The sequence below is a fragment of the Ranitomeya imitator genome, chromosome 8 (genome assembly GCF_032444005.1).
Source record: "Ranitomeya imitator isolate aRanImi1 chromosome 8, aRanImi1.pri, whole genome shotgun sequence".
Lineage (NCBI taxonomy): Eukaryota > Metazoa > Chordata > Amphibia > Anura > Dendrobatidae > Ranitomeya > Ranitomeya imitator.
The window spans coordinates 154,379,819-154,402,560 of record NC_091289.1 but is presented as its reverse complement, the minus strand read 5'-3'; the positions used below and the strand labels follow the sequence as shown (position 1 = coordinate 154,402,560).

The 22,742-nt window shown below is 43.6% G+C and overlaps 1 long non-coding RNA gene across 1 annotated transcript; it reads left to right on the top strand.

Annotated features, from left to right (window-relative positions):
* The first annotated feature begins 93 nt into the window (after positions 1–93).
* On the top strand, positions 94–13,014 carry LOC138647429 (uncharacterized). Its single transcript, XR_011314967.1, has 3 exons — positions 94–166; positions 11,884–11,987; positions 12,568–13,014. It is a non-coding gene; the product is annotated as an uncharacterized lncRNA (long non-coding RNA).
* The last annotated feature ends 9,728 nt before the right edge of the window (positions 13,015–22,742 follow it).

The window sequence follows — 22,742 nt, the reverse complement described above, 5'->3', positions numbered from 1 at the left end:
AACGGTAAGGATGGTCTTCGGAAAAATGTCTTCTTAAGCTTTCTAGTTGTTTTTGGAGGCATCAATGCGCAGGTACTATCTGTTGCCAGTAGAGGGCGAGCCGCATTATTCTACATACTATGGGGCGTTTTATTTTACCGTACAACAGACGTCATATTTACTGCAGGTACATCACTTCTCTAAGGGACTTTATAACTGTAACATGTGGTCTCTGTTAAAGGGAGTGTCGCTGATCTATAGGCTTCGTTATATCACCACCTACAATATTCACACGCCTCCCCGAAAGTGGTAGACTCTAAATGGCAGAGCAACCAATCACAGCAAAGATTTCATAGTGTATCTCAGCTTGAGCAATAAAAGCTGTGATGTCATTGGTTACTATAGGAAAGAAGGGAAAATGTGAAATATGTGTGTGTGTGTGGGGGGGTGTCAGCTGTCATTGCGTTTACGCCTTTTTTTGAGCAGACTGTGACTATTGTAAATGACTAAACTACAGAAGTGACTGCACTAAAAAATTGGCGCAAAGTACGCCATTTATGATAAAGGTGGGACAATGTGTTTTGTAGTTTGTGGTAATTTATAGTAGAGACCAGATGTTACATTTTATGGGGTTATGGAAATCTTGTTTACACCATGGAGCCTAAAAACTCCCTCCCGCGTTTGGCTCACAAAACTCCCTCCCGCATGCTGCTTAGAAACTCCCTCCCGCATGCTGCTTAGAAACTCCCTCCCGCATGCTGCTTAGAAACTCCCTCCCGCATGCTGCTTAGAAACTCCCTCCCGCATGCGGCTTAGAAACTCCCTCCCGCGTGCTGCTTAGATACTCCCTCCCGCGTGCGGCTTAGATACTCCCTCCCGCGTGCGGCTTAGATACTCCCTCCCGCGTGCGGCTTAGATACTGCCTCCCGCGTGCGGCTTAGATACTGCCTCCCGCGTGCGGCTTAGATACTCCCTCCCGCGTGCGGCTTAGATACTCCCTCCCGCGTGCGGCTTAGATACTCCCTCCCGCGTGCGGCTTAGATACTCCCTCCCGCGTGCGGCTTAGATACTCCCTCCCGCGTGCGGCTTAGATACTGCCTCCTGCGTGCGGCTTAGATACTGCCTCCCGCGTGCGGCTTAGATACTCCCTCCCGTGTGCGGCTTAGATACTCCCTCCCGCGTGCGGCTTAGATACTCCCTCCCGCGTGCGGCTTAGATACTCCCTCCCGCGCGCGGCTTAGATACTGCCTCCCGCGCGCGGCTTAGATACTGCCTCCCGCGTGCGGCTTAGATACTCCCTCCCGCGCGCGGCTTAGATACTCCCTCCCGCGCACAGCTTAGATACTCTCTCCCGCATGCGGCTTAGATACTCCCTCCAGCGAGGCTCTCACACATTTTTTTCCTTGTCCAGAAAAAAATGTAGCACTCGAAACTGTGTTTAATATGTTTGACGAATATTTGGAGACCACCCTAACCGAACTGTGTCCCCCAGGGCGATGCACTGTCTGCCTCCAGGTCCTGCTCCTGGTAACCCTGCAGGGAGAAATGTAGGATTACTTCGGGGGCAATGAAATGATGGGATAGAAGCACAGCCCGTGTTCAGCACTGTAGACCCCCATGACACTCCCGACATTCATATTCCATGATGCACTTTACAGCCCATTCGCACCCGCTGCTCACACTGTTTGGCTATGTGCACGCGTTGCGGATTTTGCTGCGGATCTGCAGCAGTTTTCCATGCGTTGTACAGTACCATGTAACCTTTGGAAAACCAAATCCGCAGTGCACATGCTGCAGAAAATACAGCACGGAAACGCTGCGTTGTATGTTTCGCAGCATGTCAATTCTTTGTGTGGATTCCGCAGCGCTATACGCCTGTTCCTCAATAGGAATCCGCAGATGTCAAACCGCAGGTGAAATCCGCAGGAATTCCGCGGTAAATCCGCAGGTAAAATGCAGGGCGTTTTAAATGCGGATTTTAAAAAAAAAGGAGCGGAAAAATCCGCACACGAATCTGCAACGTGGGCACATCACCTTTGCCTGAATACAAACTATTTCCATTTATAAGCTGTCTAAAGTAATTGAGCTGGGGCCAGGGCCGGACTGGTTGTGGGCCGCCTTATCTGCTACGTTGTTAACAAAATCTATTTAGTGGTAAGCAGCATATATTGCTACCTGAGCCAATAACATGTCATTTTGGTATTTGGACATTGTAGATGTCAGTGTCATAAATGATAATTATTTGTAGTCCTCCTCGTTTTTTATGTGCCGCTTATCACTTGGAGGCTAGGGTTTCTTTTAGGGATCTCACCTACACTTTTGTGCTGCAGGGATTCTTACTGGCCAGGTAAATTAAATATTGCAATCCCATCAGTTACCACTAGGTGGCGATAAAACACTGATCATCATATTTAATTTACCTTTCAGCTCTTCACATAGCGAATAGAATGGCCCCATAATCAAATCTTAAATTTATTGTTTCATTTTTGTAAACCCTATATATATCCTTTGTTATGAGTGTACCAGTTCAGTAGCTACAGATGCAATAAATGCAAATAAAACCAAACTCTTGGATCGAGTTGCCTCATTCCAACAATCTTTTTGTATATAAATGGTTTAGAGGTCTCAATTCTGATCTACCTATATGAACCAACGCAAATAATTAATATATTTCATTTACAGCCATTAAAGGACTTATCTATAAATTATCCCCTAACCATTGGATTAAGAATAACTAGTTGATCGCAGTGCCCCCATGGTCGTGAGAATGCAGCTCTTTGGAGCCTGTCCTGAATGAAGCTTAGCTGCACATGCTCGGTCTCCACTCCATTTATTGTGAAATGGATCTGCCAGAAAGAACTGAGCATACGGACCCCGTAAACCCTATTCAAGTAGGGGTCCTGAAAATTGTAACTTAACCCCTTCCCGACAAATGACGTATATATGGTCTCGGTATGTGTTTTATGAGGAAGGGGCTGCCACCATCACCTCGACCGCCCACTTCCCCTACTATGTAATCACTGGGTGCCTAATGATGCCATAGCTTCCAAGGGCCTAATAATGACCTCAGGTCTGCCATGTTTGTACAATATTAGAGCCTATTAGAAGGCTTGTTGGGCATCATACACTAAAATATAGATTGACGTTTTTTCGTTACGTCACCGCTTCATCCTGTAAATGTTACCAGTCCAACATTAAGAAAAACCCAGTTGTAGCATCTATATATAAACTCTCCATAAGCTGTCCAGTTCTGCATTGGAAGCGTCATTTCAGTATATGTCACCTATTACGATCTTTGCCATCTCTATTCGTAGATGATAAAACAAAAGAAGAATTCTATCAAACATCCCCTTGGCTCATATTCATCCCACAGACATAACTATTATAACTTACAAGTAATTTGTATCTAATGCAAAAAAGCATCAAAAACTAGAAAACGTGGCGGCTCTCCTGTAATGAGACATATAGTCGTATTAACAAGAATGGAAATTGTGGTGGTTTTAGCAATGATAAATGTGTCACTTAGGCTTTACTAAGATTGTTTTTTTTATTGAGCCAGTGATTGATTATTTAGAAATATTAGACAGGTAAAGTTTAATGTAACGCGCTAGCTTCATGCTTAGACACATACCGCACAGCTGCTGGAATGCTATCCTCCAGGTATTAACCGAACTTTCCTTACCCTTCTTTGCTTATTTTCAGCAAAACTGATATATTAGACATGCTTCCAATAAAGTGAGTTCTGGCTTGGTCTACCGTCCTTACACCTCTACAGTGGTCAGCCAACATCCTTTCCTCCCCAACCCACTGTTCTCCACCATATACATGCATGGTCGGTCAGTACTGACGTCCCGATGATGAAAGAGATGAATCACTAGGTGGTAATTTGTTTAAATTTGTTTATATTTTACGCTATATTTGGACCACAGTGCACAGACCGGCAGCAGGTCTCCATCCCTGAACATACAGGTTGATGGGCATCTATGAGGTTGATAGTTTGGATAGGGATACCCAGTGCCAGTGTGTGCGTTGCAGTCCATATGTATAGTGCAAATTATGCTCATCTGAGAAAGACTTGAAACAAATTTTCAGAGTTAGAAAAAAAATCTGCTTAAAAACAAACGGCACCGTTTTAGTTTATGGGCTGTGTATCATGGTCTGTGTGTACCGGGCACAGCCAATTGACTAAAGGGGAACTGTTTCTAGAAAAAAAAATCAGCACCCTTTTTTCCCCTAATTTTGGGCTGATGTATCTCCTAAATAACTATACCGAGCTGGGAGAAGGCAGCCGAGGTGTGCGGGCAGGAGAACAGGAGCAACAAGCTCAAGTACTGGTAGTGCCTGAAAAAGCAGAGCATTACAAAGTGGTGCGGCATGTCAGACACCCAAACGCTGCTCATCGTTTCCAGTCCCAGCACCTAGATGACCCCCACCGATCAACAAGTGTCACATATCTAGAGGATAGTTGGTAACTTATATTCATTGGACAACCCTTTTGGTAAAGTCAAGTGTGTCACTGCATAGGAAACATGTACATATTATAGAAAATAAATGATAACACAGGGATGTCACAGCTAAGGAACAATGCACATAGTAGTGTCACTGCACAGAAATGATGGACAGCTACATAAGGCACAATTAAATTACTGTGCACCCGAAATAATGGTGTCATAGTGCCGGGATTGTGCACAATAGCATGTGTGTATACACACAGAGGCCTATAGACCTGACGGACGCCAAAAGATTGGCGTGTATCTTAGTATATCTTCTTATTAAATTGTATAGCGAAGCATAATCTGCATGATTTCCTATCAAATGGGCCACTGCACAAAAGTATACTGCACAGTACACGTCTGTTAACATGGGGTGGTATACAGAGGCATACATTGGGCCTTTATGTTCTGCCCATCTGCCAGCAGAATTCCCCAGCATACAATCTCAATGTAAAGACAAAACATTATTTAGACCTTTAGCAGTATACCGCATCTGGACAATTTAGCTTTACAAGGCCATTCACATGAATGCATATTGTAAGGATTGTACTCGCTCGGATGCATAGGAGGAAACAGGAGGCACATTCTCTTCAGCGTTCATGTAGGATTATTCACTCCATAAACCATTTAAGTCAGCAACACAAGGGTAAACAGTCTTACATCAGACGGAAAAGTCCTCAGTGTCCATAGTAGAGCTCCGCTCTCTCTCAGACCTGTAGGCACACAGGCTGTGCTATGTCCAGCACATAGGCTCTCCAGCCTAAAGATGGTCTCTGTGTGCTGTTCAGGACGTCTGTCCCCACGTGGAACCGTCCAACACACAGGCCACTCTGCAGTGTCCAGCCAGGACACATGGAAGTCTGTCCACCCTGACAGACTCCCAAACACACTCTCTCCATGTGCTACACACACCTCTTTACATAGGTGTAACCACACCCAGGAACCCATCACATGATTAGACATGTGATTGTGACATCACCACAGGTCCTGAAACAAACATAGTTAGGCACGGTTATGCCCCTCAACCAGGGGTGAGGTATATGGGTAGCCAGACCCTCCCATCTCTCATAGCTACCCGTAACCCGGACCCAAACATACTAAACAATTTCTTATTGCTTTATGTGCATTACAGAAAACACTCCGGGTCATATCACAGCAACAAGCCTTCTCTGTGATACATACCTCCCGTCGACTATCCAACCTTTAGCCACGCTACAATATATAGTCCAGGTCTATCAGACAGAAGCTGCTCTGTTCTCCATATTAACTCATTGGGGTAGTAATTTTTGGGGACATATGAAGAAGTCTTTATTAATATACACACTGGTGTAAGATCTTTTTTAGTTGTCATAAATGCCTATATATATATATATATATATATATATATATATATAGAATCATAGAATGATAGAGTTGGAAGGGACCTCCTGGGTCATCTGGTCCAACCCCCTGCTCAATGCAGGATTCACTAAACCATCTCAGACAGATCTCTGTCCAGCCTCTGTTTGAAGACTTCTATGGAAGGAGAACTCACCACTAGGGTTGAGCGAAACGGATCGTTCATTTTCAAAAGTCGCCGACTTTTGGCAAAGTCGGGTTTCATGAAACCCGACCCGATCCCTGTGTGGGGTCGGCCATGCGGTACGCGACTTTCGCGTCAAAGTCGCATTTCGTATGACGCGCTTGGCGCCATTTTTTTCAGCCAATGAAGGGGCGTGGGCAGAGTGATGACATAGGTCTTAGGGGCGTGGACGCCTATTGCCATGTTGTCGCTTGTGCGCTGTAGCGATTTGCACTGTGTAACACCAGCTTTTCAGTTCAGGGACGGACGGAGGGGAGAGAGAGAGAGAGAGAGAGAGAGAGAGATTTCACTTGACTCGACTTTTGAGATAGTCGGGTTTCGCGAAACCCGGCTCGACCCTAAAAAAGTCAAGGTCGCTCACCACCATACTCACCACCTCTCGTGGCAGCCTGTTGATCACCCTCACTGTCAAAAAGTTTTTTCTAATATCTAATCTGTGTCTCCTCCCATTCAGTTTCATCCTATTGCTTCTAGTCTTTCCTTGTGCAAACGAGAATAAAGATGATCCTTCTACACTGTGACAGCCCTTGAGACATTTGTAGACAGCTATTAAGTCTCTTCTCAGTCTTCTTTTTTGCAAACTAAACATTCCCAAATCCTGTAACCCTTCCTCACAGGACATGGTTTGCAGACCGGTCACCATTCTGGTCGCTCTTTTCTGAACTTGCTCCAGTTTGTTGATATCTTTTTTTAAAATGTGGTGCCCAAAACTGGACACAGCATTCCAGGTGAGGTCTGACCAAAGAGAAGTAGAGGGCAATAATGACTTTGCGTGATCTAGACTGTATGCTTCTGTTAATACATCCCAGAATTGCATTCTCTTTTTTTGCTGCTGCATCACACTGTTGACTCATGTTCAGTTTATGATCTATTAGTATACCCTAGTCTTTTTCACATGTGCTGTTGCTTAGCCCTATTCCTTCCATTCTGTAAATGCTTTTTTCATTTTTATTGTCCAGATGTAGTACTTTGCATTTTTCCTTGTTAAAAACCATTCTGTTAGTTGCTGCCCACTGCTCCAGTTTATTTCTATCTTTTTGCATCCTCTCTCTCTTCCCTAGTATTAGCTATCCCTCCTAGCTTTGTGTCATCAGCACATGTAATCAGTTTACCCTCAATTCCTTCATCAAAATCATTGATAAAGATGTTGAACAATACAGGCCCCAGGACAGAACCCTGTGGTACCCCACTTGAGACATTCTTCCAACTGGATGTGCAGCCATTTATGACCACTCTTTGGGTCTGATCACTAAGCCAGTTATGAATCCACCTAACAGTTGCCTTGTCCATTCCATACTTAGTCTTTTTTTCAATAAGGATTGTATGAAATACTTTGTCAAATGCTTTGCTGAAGTTAAGATATACTATATCTACATCATTTCTCTGATCCACCCAGTCATTTATTCTGTCATAGAAGGAAATTAAGTTAGTCTGACATGACTTATTAGTTACAAACCCTTGCTGACTCTGGTTAATCACTTCATTCTTATCTAGTTACTTACATACATCAGGACAAGAATTTCCAGATTCATTGTGGTGACAAATATCAGTCACCCAACCATTACATATACTCCCATGGGATTAACATATTAATCAGGAGAACAAATGGAAGTTTTTATAAAAATTAACAAGCTTTATTAAAGACAATACATATACCATATTTAAAAACCAAGCACATAGCCAAAAATCACTGTGCAAAAGACGCTATATAGTACAAAAAAGACACCAGACAAAAAAGGGGTCTGCCACTGCATAAACACTTTGTGCACATAATTGCATGGTAAATATAGGTATAGACAGATATATTCTGACACTATGCCCAAAAATACTATCAGTCACATGTGGGGATAGACCTTAATGCAAATTGTAAACCCCTGTGATAGCAATATGGGAAATTCCCAACCTCCGGTACACGTGATGTATGTCAGGCATATATAAATATTCTTGGCCCCATATTGTGTCCATGAGCAGGGGGTAGTCAGAACAACATGTCTTATCAAGTGTGGCCAGGACCCTTAGACCGCACCCCAACAACATACATGTTGTTTAATAATTTGTTCAAAGATCTTTCCTGTTATGGAAGTTAGACTCACCGGCCTATAGTTCCCTGGGTCCACCTTCTTCCCCTTTTTGAAGATATAAACAACATTTGCTCTTCTCCAGTCTTCTGGGACTTCTCCTGTTCTCCAAAAATTTTCAAAGATTATGGAGAGTTGTTCAAAAATTTCTTCTGCTATCTCCTTCAGTACTGTGGGGTGGACCTGGAGACTTGAATTCATTTATGTTAGCTAAGTGTTTCCTCACTATCTCTCTGTTTATAGATATAATAATAATAATCTTTATATAGCGCTAACATACTCCGCAGCGCTTTACATCACATTATCATCACTGTCCCCGATTGGGCTCACAATCTAGAATTCCTATCAGTATGTCTTTGGAATGTGGGAGGAAACCAGAGTGCCCGGAGGAAACCCACGCAAACATACAAACTCTTTGCAGATGTTGTCCTGGGTGGGATTAGAACCCAGGACCCCAGCGCTGCAAGGCTGCTGTGCTAACCACTGCGCCACCGTGCTGCCCGTAAATCCTGGATTCTTCTATTCCTTTAGTAGGACAGTGAAGATCAGTTTATGTTACATTTCCTTTCTGAGAGAAAACAGATGCAAAATAGGAATTTAAACGTTCGGCCTTCTCTTTCTTATCATTTTCATTCTGTAAAAATCCTATAGCATCTTTGATTTTTCTTTTACGTTTTACATATCCCCAAAATCCTTTTTTAATCGCTTTTGACTTGCAAGCCTTAATTCATTGTCAGCTTTAGCTAATCTGATTCATGCCCTGCAAGTTCTGCAGACAGCATTATATTCTTCTTCAGATATGCCTCCCTCTTTTATGTGTTTTTTTTCTGTGTTCATCCATCCTGGTTTCCTTAAATGCTCTGTATTCTTCCCTCTTATGGGGTAATTTTGCAAAGCATCGCTGGGAAAGGAAGATGGCGGCAGGCGCGAGCAGTTCAGCGGACAACAGAGGGTGAGTATAGCAGGTTTTTTGTTTTTTTTTAAATTATTTTTAACATTACTTTCTTTTACTATTGATGCCGCATAGGCATTATCAATAGTAAAAGGTTGGGGACACAGGGTTAATAGCAGGTAAATACTGACTAAATACTGAATGTGTAAAGGTGGGCTTAGGCCAGGGTCACAAGGCCAAATATTCTCTCCTGCGAGGGTTGATTATGCTAATACTCTCGGCTCAAACTCTGTCAGAGTTTGAGCTAAGTGTGACTGCACTCTGCTCTTATCATGAGAGAAATGGAGCACAATTGCGGAGAATACTGAGAAAGTAATTTCACCGTCTTCTCTGTTGCCTGTGTCCGCAGTAATCACATTGCACTCGGATGACATCTGAGTGCAGTCTGATGTTTGACACGCACCCATAAACTAGTATGGGTGCATGTGTACCGAGTCTCGCAGCATGCAGAGATTGTTTCTTTATACTGAATCAGCATGAGAAAAAAATGCAGATCTGAGCTGCCTCATAGAATAACAGAGGTCTGAGAGCTATTCGATAAAATATCTTATAGCACTCGGCCATGTGTGAGCGAGGCCTTATTCGGAGCACATATAGTGGTGGAGGAACAGCCTGGGTTGTGCTGTTCTCTCTCCACTATATCTGCACGGAATAAAGATGAAGTCAAGGTGGTGAGTGCCGTAGATGTGTTTTCAATGATCAGGAATATATCTTATTATAACACACAGGAGCAGAACTTGCACGTTACTACTGTAGGAGAATTGGGGCTGATAGTTATATGATAAATGACTCTCCACTATGCGGCCATCATGAAAATCCTAAGATGCCAACGTGTGTGTGTGGTGGGATCCCGAAATTACAATCAAGACTGAGCCACCAGCATGCCATATACAACGGGGTTTATATGACTATTCCGAAATGAGATGCTTTGGCTTTCAATATTAATAGGATTTATACCATACCCTGGAAATTAATTCATTCACAGTGGGCACATGCATGGAATGGTGTACTGTCCTTTTCGTCATGGGCACCTGTTGCTCTTGGACTCCTCTCCTATACTCACATTGCTAATATATAAATCCTTTTGTTATTCAGTATCAAAGCTCATTTTGACATGGGCCTGTTTGGAACATTAAAGCCCAGGTACATAACAACATGGTGATGGTTTGGTGTCCACAAACCTACCGGCAGTGTCTCTTTGACGAATAGCACTGCCGCATTTGATGCTTAGTTAAAATATTTAAAGGAGTTGTCCGGTCTTAAGCTGCAAGTCTGCAGCCATTCTATGTGACCGCAGGCTTGTGAATCCTCACATTGCGCATGCTGCACGCTGTGAGGAATCCCTGTCACCGGGATCAGGCGGTCATGTGATATGCATACTCCTGGCCACATTCCGACTAGACTGTTTTCGGCCTCGCTCAATACGCTTGAATTGAGCAAAGCCGCTCCCATCTAGTCTGAATGTGGGTAGTATTCATATCGCATACTTGCATTCACATGTTCTCCCAGCACTTGAGAATCCTCACAGTGTGCAGTGTGCGCGATGTGAGGATTCACAAGTGCGGCACCCGCCGGCACTCTGAACCGGGTCGCACAACTCTTAAAGGGGTGGTCAGGGCAGCGATGACCCGGTCCGTGGCCCTGGGCGCACAATAAAAGGGAATGAGGGAATGTTGATGATAAAGTTTGTAGGGGATAAAGGGGAAATGTTCGTGACGCCACCTGTGGTACTCAGCCAGGGATGGCCGAAGCTGCTTAAAGGGACCACTGGGGTTGATGGTATTGCAACAGAGTTGGTATAGCTCCCAAATGTGGAGCTGGGGCCCCAGGGCTACCAAACCAGTCTATGAGGGATTGTGGATGTTGGGATGCAGGAATAATTGGAAGACACAGGGACTGTAGTTTCTTTACTTTTAATTGTAGTTGCAGTCCGGAGCACAGGTAACAGGTGGTATTGGAGATCCGGGCAGCCTGGAAGCAGTTCAGAATTCCTCTAGCCAGGTGTGGTTGGAAGCCTCCCTACTGCGCTGCTCTCTGGGTTCCTCATGCTTGTAGATCTCCTCAAGTCCCTCTCTGTCTGTCCAATTAGTGAAACATTACCCGCATCGCAGGCAGCTTGAGCTTGTTCCGAGTGTCACTCCCTTGTGGTGACTCCGGGCTCTGGTATGCGGTTGTGCCTTCGGGTGTCAGTTGTGGCTAGGAGACCTGCAATCTCCTGTCCTCCAGATTTGGCTGCAGGGCCTGTAGTTCTCACACAACCACGGACTCCGGTGTCTGCTCTGTTGCACTAAATCCTGGGATGAGCTCAGTCGCAGCTCCACTCCCAGGCTTCTCCTCACATGCTTCCTCTCCCTTCACTGTCTCACACTTTACTCTCTTACCCCGCCTCCAGGCCAAAACTTATAGGGAAGGTACCCTGAAACCGGATTTAGAGCTCCTCCTTCTGGTCTGGAGTGGGAAAGGTGTTGTATGCCAGCATACCTGCTAAGGGAATCCCTTCTTGCTTCCAGGCATGACATCACACCCTGTGAGGGAGGCAATGCCACTGTGGCAACCGGACTCCTGGGGTGCCACACAAGCCTGCAGTCACATAAAGTGACTGCAGACTTGTACCTTAAGACCGGACAGCCCTTTTAAGGGGGTAGTACAGCCATAAATACATCAGCTTAAAATTTAATAAAATAAAGTTATGCCAATCCTTTATCGCTGTGGTTCCAACCCTTCCATGTTCCCAGCCCGTCTCTGTACTTCTCTGCTGATCTCATGACCACTAACAATGTGACATTTTCATTCAACCAGAGATAGAATTGCATCGGTCCCATGGCTAGACGTTATAACATCCGCTGTGTTGTGGTACAGAGACCAGCTAGTGGCCAAGAAGTGAGTTGCAGCAGATCGGTAAGGTGGGTATGACTTCTTTTATAATTTTAAGCTAAAAGAAAAATATGAATGGATGTCCGTATCCCCTTAAAACTATTATACACGTAGAGCCGTTTTCAATGTAAAAGTAATTCAAATTTTAAGATTTTGCAAGACTGAATGCAATGTGAGTTCAGGATATTTTGCAAACACAACATATCCGATGACAAATCTTGCCCTGGGGCTGTAGCTGTCTCTTGCTCTGCATCATCAGCAGTAGAGGATTATGAATGATACGCTTGCAGAGCATCTAAAGCTAGTGAGATGGTTGATAGCGGGAAGGAGAATGCAAGAATGTCAGGAATGTTCATCTGCCTTTCATGAGATGAATAAAGTTATTTAAATACTTTACTTTTCTTAAACAAATGGTACCGGAATGCCACAATGGTTTGTGAAGGCCGAGCACATCAGCTTCTTCCATAAAATATAAAAGGTTCCGTCTTCAATTCGCGTAAATTATTCTGAAGATGGAACAAACAGCTGCTAATGGATTTAGGGGATGTTTCAGCTTTATACAATTACAATATCTTATAGCTTTTTGCTATAAATTTTAATCCCTTTCAGGTTCTGGAAGAAAGTATCGAGGAATTACACTGTGCATGGACACACCAGGTCCTAAAGTACAAAAAGTGCTCCACTGTGTTTCTTAACAATCCTTTCAAAGCTGCGATTATCCAGGTTGCTTGTGCACCTTTTTCTACCACACTTTTTCCTTCCACTCAACTTTCCATTAATATGCTTGGATACAGCACTCTGTGATCAGCCAGCTTCTTTAGCAATGACCTTTTGTGGCTTCCCCTCCTTGTGGAGTGTGTCAGTGACTGCCTTCTGGACATCTGTCAACTCCGCAGTCTTCCCCATGATTGTGGAGCCTACTGAAACAGACTAAGGGACCTTTTTAAACACTTAGGAAGCCTTTGCAGGTGTGTTTTATTAATTATTCTAATTTACTGAGCTAATGAGTTTTGGGTTTTCATTGGCTGTAAGCCATAATCATCAACATTAACAGAAATAAACACTTGGAATAGATCACTCTGTAATGACTTTATATAATATGAGTTTCACTTTTTGTATTGAAGAACAGAAATAAATCAACTTTTTCATAAAATTCTAATTTTGTGAGAAGCACCTGTATTACCTCATAATACTCAACTGGGATGTTTGAAAATGGGTTTCCAGTACCACTTTAGCCCCATATTAAGGATTTGTTGTATGTACATTACACAATATTCACTCATCAACATTGGAGTTGTAACACCAAGAAGTAAAAGTCATGAAGTTATGGAAATCACAGGATGGATAGACATGTTAATGATATGCAAATAATGAAAAAATGGAAACAAAATTTTCAAAATTTCTCAATTTATTTAGTATAAAATATAAGCGCCACATGCAGAAATCCCCACACTTGCAGCCTTGACTACTATCAGTAAGATGATTAATGGTCGCCGAGGAATGTTCTGCCACGCTGAATGGACTTGGGCACGATTGTCATCAAGATCTGCTGCTGGCAGCTCCCTTTGCAATTGCCAACTAATAACATCCCATATGAGCTTGATGGGAGTCTGGAGACGCTGCAGGCCATGGTAGCATGTTTAGGTCACGCAGGCTGCTCACAGTAGCACAAGCAACATACGTCCTGGTGTTGTCATGTTGATAAACTGCTCCTGGGAAACTTTGGAGAAATGGCCGTACCACTAGTTCCATATCATATAAGAATTAACAAACATGATAGATTTCAATTCATGCAATTTAGCTAATTCCCGTTTCTCCACAAATAGTATGTTAAGTGTGCGAGCTGTCAATTGACGTTTGTGTCGACAGAGCCGCAGCAATAGCAGCCAATATGTAGTCCACAATAAAGAATGTCAGAGGCGCGAGGCTGGTACGTGTTGGAGGCGCTCTGATGGCCTCTTATCATTCTTTTATGTATACACAGAGAAATGAGTGTTCAGCAGAAAAGAAACACCTGATTCACCACAAGAGTTCTGCACATGCTACGACAAGTTCATTTCTCAAAGCAAAAACCGGCACCTACAGTTATTTGGAGTTGTTACTGACATGTCTAGGGACGACACCAAATATCAATTGTTTTACTGCCAATAAATTTGAAAAGCATGCATATAAAAGCATAGTGAAGCTTACTTATAAAGGCCAAATTAAAGGGACTTGTCATCAGGATTTAACCCAAGAGGGTATTAGGAGCGCTTTATCAGCCCCCTAAAACCCTCTTTATCTGATCATCGCCTGTGTGTAGCAGAGGAGATCAGACAACTGCAGCCTTTATTCCCCCATGGGGACTATTGAAGCATGCAATAAGTAAAAAATGAAGTTTAGAAAAAAAATATATATATATATATACGGTATATATAGTTCAAATTCACCCCCTTTTTGCCCCATAAAAAATAAAGCAATAAAATCAAACATATACATATTTGGTATCACCGCATTCAAAGTCCCCTGAAAAGAATCCGATTGGTAAATGGAGTAGAGAAAAAAAAGTTAAATTATGTTTTACCATAAGTACTTTTTTTAGTCGATGCAATAACAGGTGACCAAAAGATCGTATCCACAAAAAATGGTATAATTAAAAACATCAGCTCGGCACGCAAAAAATAAGCCCTCACATGTTTTTTTAAAAACAAATTTTGGATTTTTTTTTCACCACTTAAATAAAAAAGAACCTTAGACATGTTTGGTGTCTATGAACTTATGAACTCGTAATGACCTGGAGAATCATATTTGCAAGTCAGTTTTAGCACTTGGTGAATATGGTAAAAAAAAAATCCAAAAACAGTCGTGGAATTGCACTTTTTTGCAATTTCACTGCACTTGGAATTTTTTTCTCATTTTCGAGTACACGATATGGTAAAACCAATGGTGTCGTTCAAAGGTACAACTCGTCCTGCAAAAAACAAGCCCATATGGCTATATTGACGAAAAAATAAAAAAGTTATGGCTCTAGGAAGAAGGGGAGCGAAAAACAGAAACCAATAAGGGCCCACGGGTGATGGGGGTTAATGAAATCCAGGAGAGGTAAGTCTTAGGCCGGCGTCACACTAGCGAGTTTTACGGATGTATGAGCGCATAAAATACGTCCGTAAAACTCGCATTACACACGGCCCAATGCTTCTCTATGCCCCTGCTCCTATCTGCCGTATTTTACTGATCTGTATTATACGGCTTGCTACGGCCGTAGAAAATCGCAGCATGCTGCGTTTGTCACCGTATTGCGCAAAAAAAACGCCAATGAAAGTCTATGGAAGCCCCAAAAATATGGATTACACATGGACCAGCAGTGTGACTTGCGAGAAATACGCAGCGGTGTTAGAGAGAAAAGCCGGCAATTTATTGCAGTGTACAGTAAAATCACACTGACAGCTTACAGTAGAATAGGTAGAATAAATGTGTACACATAGAATAGGTATATATATATATATATATATATATATATATATATATATATATATATATATGTCAGTGAGACACATATATGTATATATATTAATATTTCATACAGCGCTAGATAGCTTTAAAGCCGGTAATTCAATTACCGGCTTTTGCTATCTCCTTCCTAAGCCCGACATGATATGAGACATGGTTTACATACAGTAAACCATCTCATATCCCCATTTTTTTTTGCATATTCCACACTAGTAATGTTAGTAGTGTGTATATGCAAAATTTGGCCGTTCTAGCTATTAAAGGGTTAAATGGCGGAAAAAATTGGCGTGGGCTCCCACGCAATTTTCTCCGCCAGAGTAGTAAAGCCAGTGACTGAGGGCAGATATTAATAGCCTGGAGAGGGTCCATGGTTATTGGCCCCACCCCTGGCTAAAAACATCTGCCCCCAGCCACCCCAGAAAAGGCACATCTGGAAGATGCGCCTATTCTGGCACTTGGCCACTTTCTTCCCATTCCCGTGTAGCGGTGGGATATGGGGTAATGAAGGGTTAATGTCACCTTGCTATTGTAAGGTGACATTAAGCCAAATTAATAATGGAGAGGTGTCAATGATGACACCTATCCATTATTAATCCAATACTAGTAAAGGGTTAAAAAAAACACACACATTATTAAAAATTATTTTATTGAAATAAAAACAAAGGTTGTTGTAATAATTTATTCTACGCTCAATCCTTCTGAAGACCCTCGCTCTGTAACAAAGAAAAAATAATAAACCAACAATATACATACCTTCCGAAGATCTAACATACATAGTAACATAGTAACATAGTTAGTAAGGCCGAAAAAAGACATTTGTCCATCCAGTTCAGCCTATATTCCATCATAATAAATACCCAGATCTACGTCCTTCTACAGAACCTAATAATTGTATGATACAATATTGTTCTGCTCCAGGAAGACATCCAGGCCTCTCTTGAACCCCTCGACTGAGTTCGCCATCACCACCTCCTCAGGCAAGCAATTCCAGATTCTCACTGCCCTAACAGTAAAGAATCCTCTTCTATGTTGGTGGAAAAACCTTCTCTCCTCCAGACGCAAAGAATGCCCCCTTGTGCCCGTCACCTTCCTTGGTATAAACAGATCCTCAGCGAGATATTTGTATTGTCCCCTTATATACTTATACATGGTTATTAGATCGCCCCTCAGTCGTCTTTTTTCTAGACTAAATAATCCTAATTTCGCTAATCTATCTGGGTATTGTAGTTCTCCCATCCCCTTTATTAATTTTGTTGCCCTCCTTTGTACTCTCTCTAGTTCCATTATATCCTTCCTGTAAGGTCCCACGATGTAAATCCATCTGAAGGGGTTAAATGTTGTGAATTCCGCTCTTGGGCTCCCTCCGGTGGTTGTGAGTGGCACTTTTGTGAGTTCTGCTCTTGGGCTCCCTCCGGTGGTTTTAAGTGGAATGGTTGCTCCTTGGATTTAGCAGTCTGCAGCTGCTTCCACTAATTGTCTTTCTGCTCGGCTTTTATGCCTGGCTCTTCCCTTCAGCCAGTGCCACTTGTCAATGGTTCCTGGTTGGATTCACATCTCTGTTTGGATTTCCCTGATATCCTGACCAGTTCAGCAAAGATAAGTCCTTGTTTTGCTCTTTTCTGTCCACATGTTGTGGACTTAATTGTTCTGTACATTCTATGTTTTTGTCCAGCTTGTCAGTATGGATTTATTCAGTTAAGCTGGAAGCTCTGGGAAGCAGATTTACCCTCCACACCTTTAGTCAGGTGTGGAGATTTTTGTAAACTCTGTGTGGATTTTTCTAGTTTTTAATACTGACCGCACAGTATTCTGTCCTGTTCTATCTATCTAGCTAGACTGGTCTCCTTTGCTACATCCTGGTTTCATTCTACGTATGTCATTTCCCTCTCCACTCACAGTCATTATTTGTGGGGGGCTATCTATTCTTTGGGAATTTTCTCTGAGGCAAGATAGCTTTCCTGTTTCTATCTTTAGGGGTAGTTAGTTCTCAGGCTGTGACGAGGTGTCTAGGGAGTGACAGGAACATCCCACGGCTACTTCTAGTGTTGTGTTGAGCCTAGGAACTGGCTCCACCAGGTACCAGGTGGAACAGGTACCACCTCCTTCAGAGCTCGTCCCATGTTGCTCCTAAACCACCAGTTCATAACAGTACAAGCGGCCAAAAATGAATGTAGACGCATTTTTTCAAGCGCTCGGATTATTGTATGACGAACCTAATTCTGTGGATCATGCAGAAAAAACCCTGTTGGCCCTGTGTCAGGGTCAGGAAGCGACAGAATTATACTGCCAGAAATTTAGAAAATGGTCTGTGCTCACTAAATGGAATGAGGATGCTCTGGCTGCAATTTTCAGAAAAGGTCTTTCTGAAGCCCTTAAAGATGTTATGGTGGGCTTCCCTACGCCTGCTGGTTTGAGCGAATCTATGTCTCTAGCCATTCATATTGATCGGCGTCTGCGCGAGCACAAAGCTGTGCACCATATGGCAGTGTCCTCTGAGTAGAGTCCTGAGCCTATGCAATGTGATAGGATTTTGACTTGAACAGAACGGCAGGAATTCAGACGTCAGAATAGGCTGTGTTTTTACTGTGGTGATTCTGCTCATGTTATTTGTGATTGCCCTAAGCGTACTAAGAGGGTCGCTAGGTCTGTTACCATCAGTACTGTACAGCCTAAATTTCTCTTATCTGTGACCCTGATTTGCTCATTATCGTCCTTTTCTGTCATGGCATTTGTGGATTCAGGCTCTGCCCTGAACTTAATGGACTTAGAGTTCGCCAGGCGCTGTGGTTTTTCCTTGCAGCCTTTGCAGAGCCCTATTCCTTTGAGGGGCATTGATGCTACACCATTGGCCAAGGATAAACCTCAGTACTGGACGCAGATGACCATGTACATGGCTCCAGCACATCAGGAAGATTGCCGTTTTCTGGTGTTGCACAACCTGCATGATGTTGTTGTACTGGGTTTTCCATGGTTACAGGAACATAATCCAGTGCTGGATTGGAAAACTATGTCTGTGACTAGTTGGGGTTGTCAAGGGGTACATAGTGACGTTCCTTTGATGTCAATTTCCTCTTCCCCCTCTTCTGAGGTCCCTGCGTTTTTGTCGGATTTCCAGGATGTATTTGATGAGCCCAAGTCCAGTTCCCTTCCACCGCACAGGGACTGTGATTGTGCTATTGACTTGATTCCTGGCTGCAAGTTCCCTAAGGGACGACTTTTCAATCTGTCTGTGCCAGAGCTTGCCGCCATGCGGAGTTATGTTAAGGAGTCTTTGGAGAAGGGGCATATTCGGCCGTCTTCGTCACCATTGGGAGCGGGTTTCTTTTTTGTTGCTAAGAAGGATGGCTCCTTGAGACCCTGTATAGATTATCGTCTTCTTAATAAGATCACGGTCAAATTCCAATACCCCTTGCCTTTGCTTTCTGATTTGTTTGCTCGGATTAAGGGGGCTAGTTGGTTTACTAAGATTGACCTTCGAGGGGCATATAATCTTGTTCGTATTAAACAGGGTGACGAATGGAAAACTGCATTTAATACGCCCGAAGGCCATTTTGAATACCTTGTGATGCCATTCGGGCTCTCTAATGCTCCATCTGTGTTCCAATCCTTCATGCATGATATTTTCCGCAATTATCTTGATAAATTCATGGTTGTATATTTGGATGATATTTTGATTTTTTCCGATGATTGGGAGTCTCATGTGAAGCAGGTCAGGATGGTATTCCAGATCCTTCGTGATAATGCTTTGTTTGTGAAGGGGTCTAAGTGCCTATTCGGAGTTCAGAAGGTCTCTTTTTGGGGTTTTATTTTTTCTCCCTCGTCTATGGAAATGGATCCTGTTAAGGTCCAAGCCATTCATGACTGGATTCAACCCACATCTGTGAAGAGCCTTCAGAAATTTTTGGGCTTTGCTAATTTTTATCGCCGTTTCATTGCCAACTTTTCCAGTGTGGTTAAGCCCCTTACTGATTTGACGAAGAAAGGCGCTGATGTGACGAATTGGTCCTCTGCGGCTGTTGAGGTCTTTCAGGAGCTTAAACGCCGATTTACTTCTGCCCCTGTGTTGCGTCAGCCAGATGTTTCTCTTCCTTTTCAGGTTGAGGTTGACGCTTCTGAGATTGGGGCAGGGGCCGTTTTGTCTCAGAGGAATTCTGATGGTTCTTTGATGAAACCGTGTGCTTTTTTTTCCAGAAAGTTTTTGCCTGCGGAGCGCAATTATGACGTCGGCAATCGTGAGTTGTTGGCTATGAAGTGGGCATTTGAGGAGTGGCGACATTGGCTTGAGGGAGCCAAGCACCGCGTTGTGGTCTTGACTGATCATAAGAATCTGATTTACCTCGAGTCGACCAGGCGGCTGAACCCTAGACAGGCTCGATGGTCCCTGTTTTTCTCCCGTTTTGATTTTGTGGTCTCGTATCTTCCGGGATCTAAGAATGTTAAGGCTGATGCCCTCTCTAGAAGTTTTTTGCCTGATTCTCCTGGAGTCCTTGAGCCGGTTGGCATTCTTAAGGAAGGGGTGATTCTTTCTGCCATCTCCCCTGATTTGCGGCGGGTGCTTCAGGAATTTCAGGCTGATAAACCTGACCGCTGTCCTGTGGGGAAGCTGTTTGTTCCTGATAGATGGACAAGTAAGGTAATTTCTGAGGTTCATTGTTCAGTGTTGGCTGGTCATCCTGGGATTTTTGGTACCAGAGATTTGGTTGCTAGGTCCTTTTGGTGGCCTTCCTTGTCGCGGGATGTTCGTGCTTTTGTGCAGTCCTGTGGGACTTGCGCCCGGGCCAAGCCTTGCTGTTCCCGCGCTAGTGGGTTGCTTTTGCCTTTGCCGGTCCCTGAGAGGCCCTGGACGCATATTTCCATGGATTTTATTTCGGATTTTCCTGTTTCCCAGAAGATGTCTGTTATCTGGGTGGTTTGTGACCGGTTCTCTAAAATGGTCCATCTGGTACCTTTGCCTAAGTTGCCTTCCTCCTCAGATTTGGTTCCATTGTTTTTTCAGCATGTGGTTCGTTTGCATGGCATTCCGGAGAATATTGTGTCTGACAGAGGTTCTCAGTTTGTTTCTAGGTTTTGGCGGGCCTTTTGTGCTAGGATGGGCATTGATTTGTCTTTTTCTTCGGCGTTTCATCCTCAGACAAATGGCCAAACTGAGCGAACTAATCAGACCTTGGAAACCTATTTGAGATGCTTTGTGTCTGCTGATCAGGATGATTGGGTGGCTTTCTTGCCGTTGGCCGAGTTTGCCCTTAATAATAGGGCTAGTTCGGCTACTTTGGTTTCACCATTCTTTTGTAATTTTGGTTTTCATCCTCGTTTTTCTTCGGGGCAGGTTGAGCCTTCTGATTGTCCTGGTGTGGATTCTGTGGTGGACAGGCTGCAGCAGATTTGGACTCATGTGGTAGACAATTTGACGTTGTCTCAGGAAAAGGCTCAACGTTTTGCTAACCGCCGTCAGTGTGTTGGTCCCCGGCTTCGTGTGGGGGATTTGGTTTGGTTGTCTTCTCGTCATATTCCTATGAAGGTTTCTTCCCCTAAGTTTAAGCCTCGGTTTATTGGTCCTTATAAGATTTCTGAAATTATCAATCCGGTGTCTTTTCGTTTGGCTCTTCCAGCCTCTTTTGCCATTCATAATGTTTTCCATAGACCTTTGTTACGGAGATATGTGGTGCCCGTTGTTCCCTCGGTTGATCCTCCTGCCCCGGTGTTGGTTGAGGGAGAGTTGGAATATGAGGTTGAGAAAATTTTGGATTCTCGTTTTTCGAGGCGGAGGCTTCAGTATCTTGTCAAGTGGAAGGGTTATGGCCAGGAGGATAATTCTTGGGTTGTTGCCTCCGATGTCCATGCCGCCGATTTGGTTTGTGCTTTTCACTTGGCTCGTCCTGATCGGCCTGGGGGCTCTGGTGAGGGTTCGGTGACCCCTCCTCAAGGGGGGGTACTGTTGTGAATTCCGCTCTTGGGCTCCCTCCGGTGGTTGTAAGTGGCACTTTTGTGAGTTCTGCTCTTGGGCTCCCTCCGGTGGTTTTAAGTGGAATGGCTGCTCCTTGGATTTAGCAGTCTGCAGCTGCTTCCACTAATTGTCTTTCTGCTCGGCTTTTATGCCTGGCTCTTCCCTTCAGCCAGTGCCACTTGTCAATGGTTCCTGGTTGGATTCACATCTCTGCTTGGATTTCCCTGATATCCTGACCAGTTCAGCAAAGATAAGTCCTTGCTGTGCTTTTTTCTGTCCACATGTTGTGGACTTAATTGTTCTGTACATTCTATGTTTTTGTCCAGCTTGTCAGTGTGGTTTTATTCAGTTAAGCTGGAAGCTCTGGGAAGCAGATTTACCCTCCACACCTTTAGTCAGGTGTGGAGATTTTTGTAAACTCTGTGTGGATTTTTCTAGTTTTTAATACTGACCGCACAGTATTCTGTCCTGTTCTATCTATCTAGCTAGACTGGCCTCCTTTGCTACATCCTGGTTTCATTCTATGTATGTCATTTCCCTCTCCACTCACAGTCATTATTTGTGGGGGGGCTATCTATTCTTTGGTGATTTTCTCTGAGGCAAGATAGCTTTCCTGTTTCTATCTTTAGGGGTAGTTAGTTCTCAGGCTGTGACGAGGTGTCTAGGGAGTGACAGGAACATCCCACGGCTACTTCTAGTGTTGTGTTGAGCCTAGGAACTGCGGTCAGTACAGGTACCACCTCCTTCAGAGCTCGTCCCATGTTGCTCCTAAACCACCAGTTCATAACAGTTAAAACATTTTGCAGCAAGAAGCTCTGCTAATGCAGCGCTGCTCCTGCCTGCAAAACCCCGGAGAATGAAGGTAAAGTAGGTCAATTACCTATATTTACCTTCATTTGCGGTGAGGCGCCCTCTGCTGGTTGTTCCTGGAGCGTGGGAACTTTCCTAGAAAGCTCCCAGGCTCGAGTTCATATGAGGACAACCAGCAGAGGGCGCCTCACCGCAAATTAAGGTAAATATAGGTCATTGACCTACTTTACCTTCATTCTCCGGGGTTTTGCAGGCAGGAGCAGCGCTGCATTAGCAGAGCTCCTGGCTGCAAAATATTTTAACCCCTTCAGATGGATTTACATCGTGGGACCTTACAGATCTTCGGAAGGTATGTATATTGTTGGTTTATTATTTTTTCTTTGTTACAGAGCGAGGGTCTTCAGAAGGATTGAGCGTAGAATAAATTATTACAACAACCTTTGTTTTTATTTCAATAAAATAATTTTTAATAATGTGTGTGTTTTTTTTAACCCTTTACTAGTATTGGATTAATAATGGATAGGTGTCATAATTGACACCT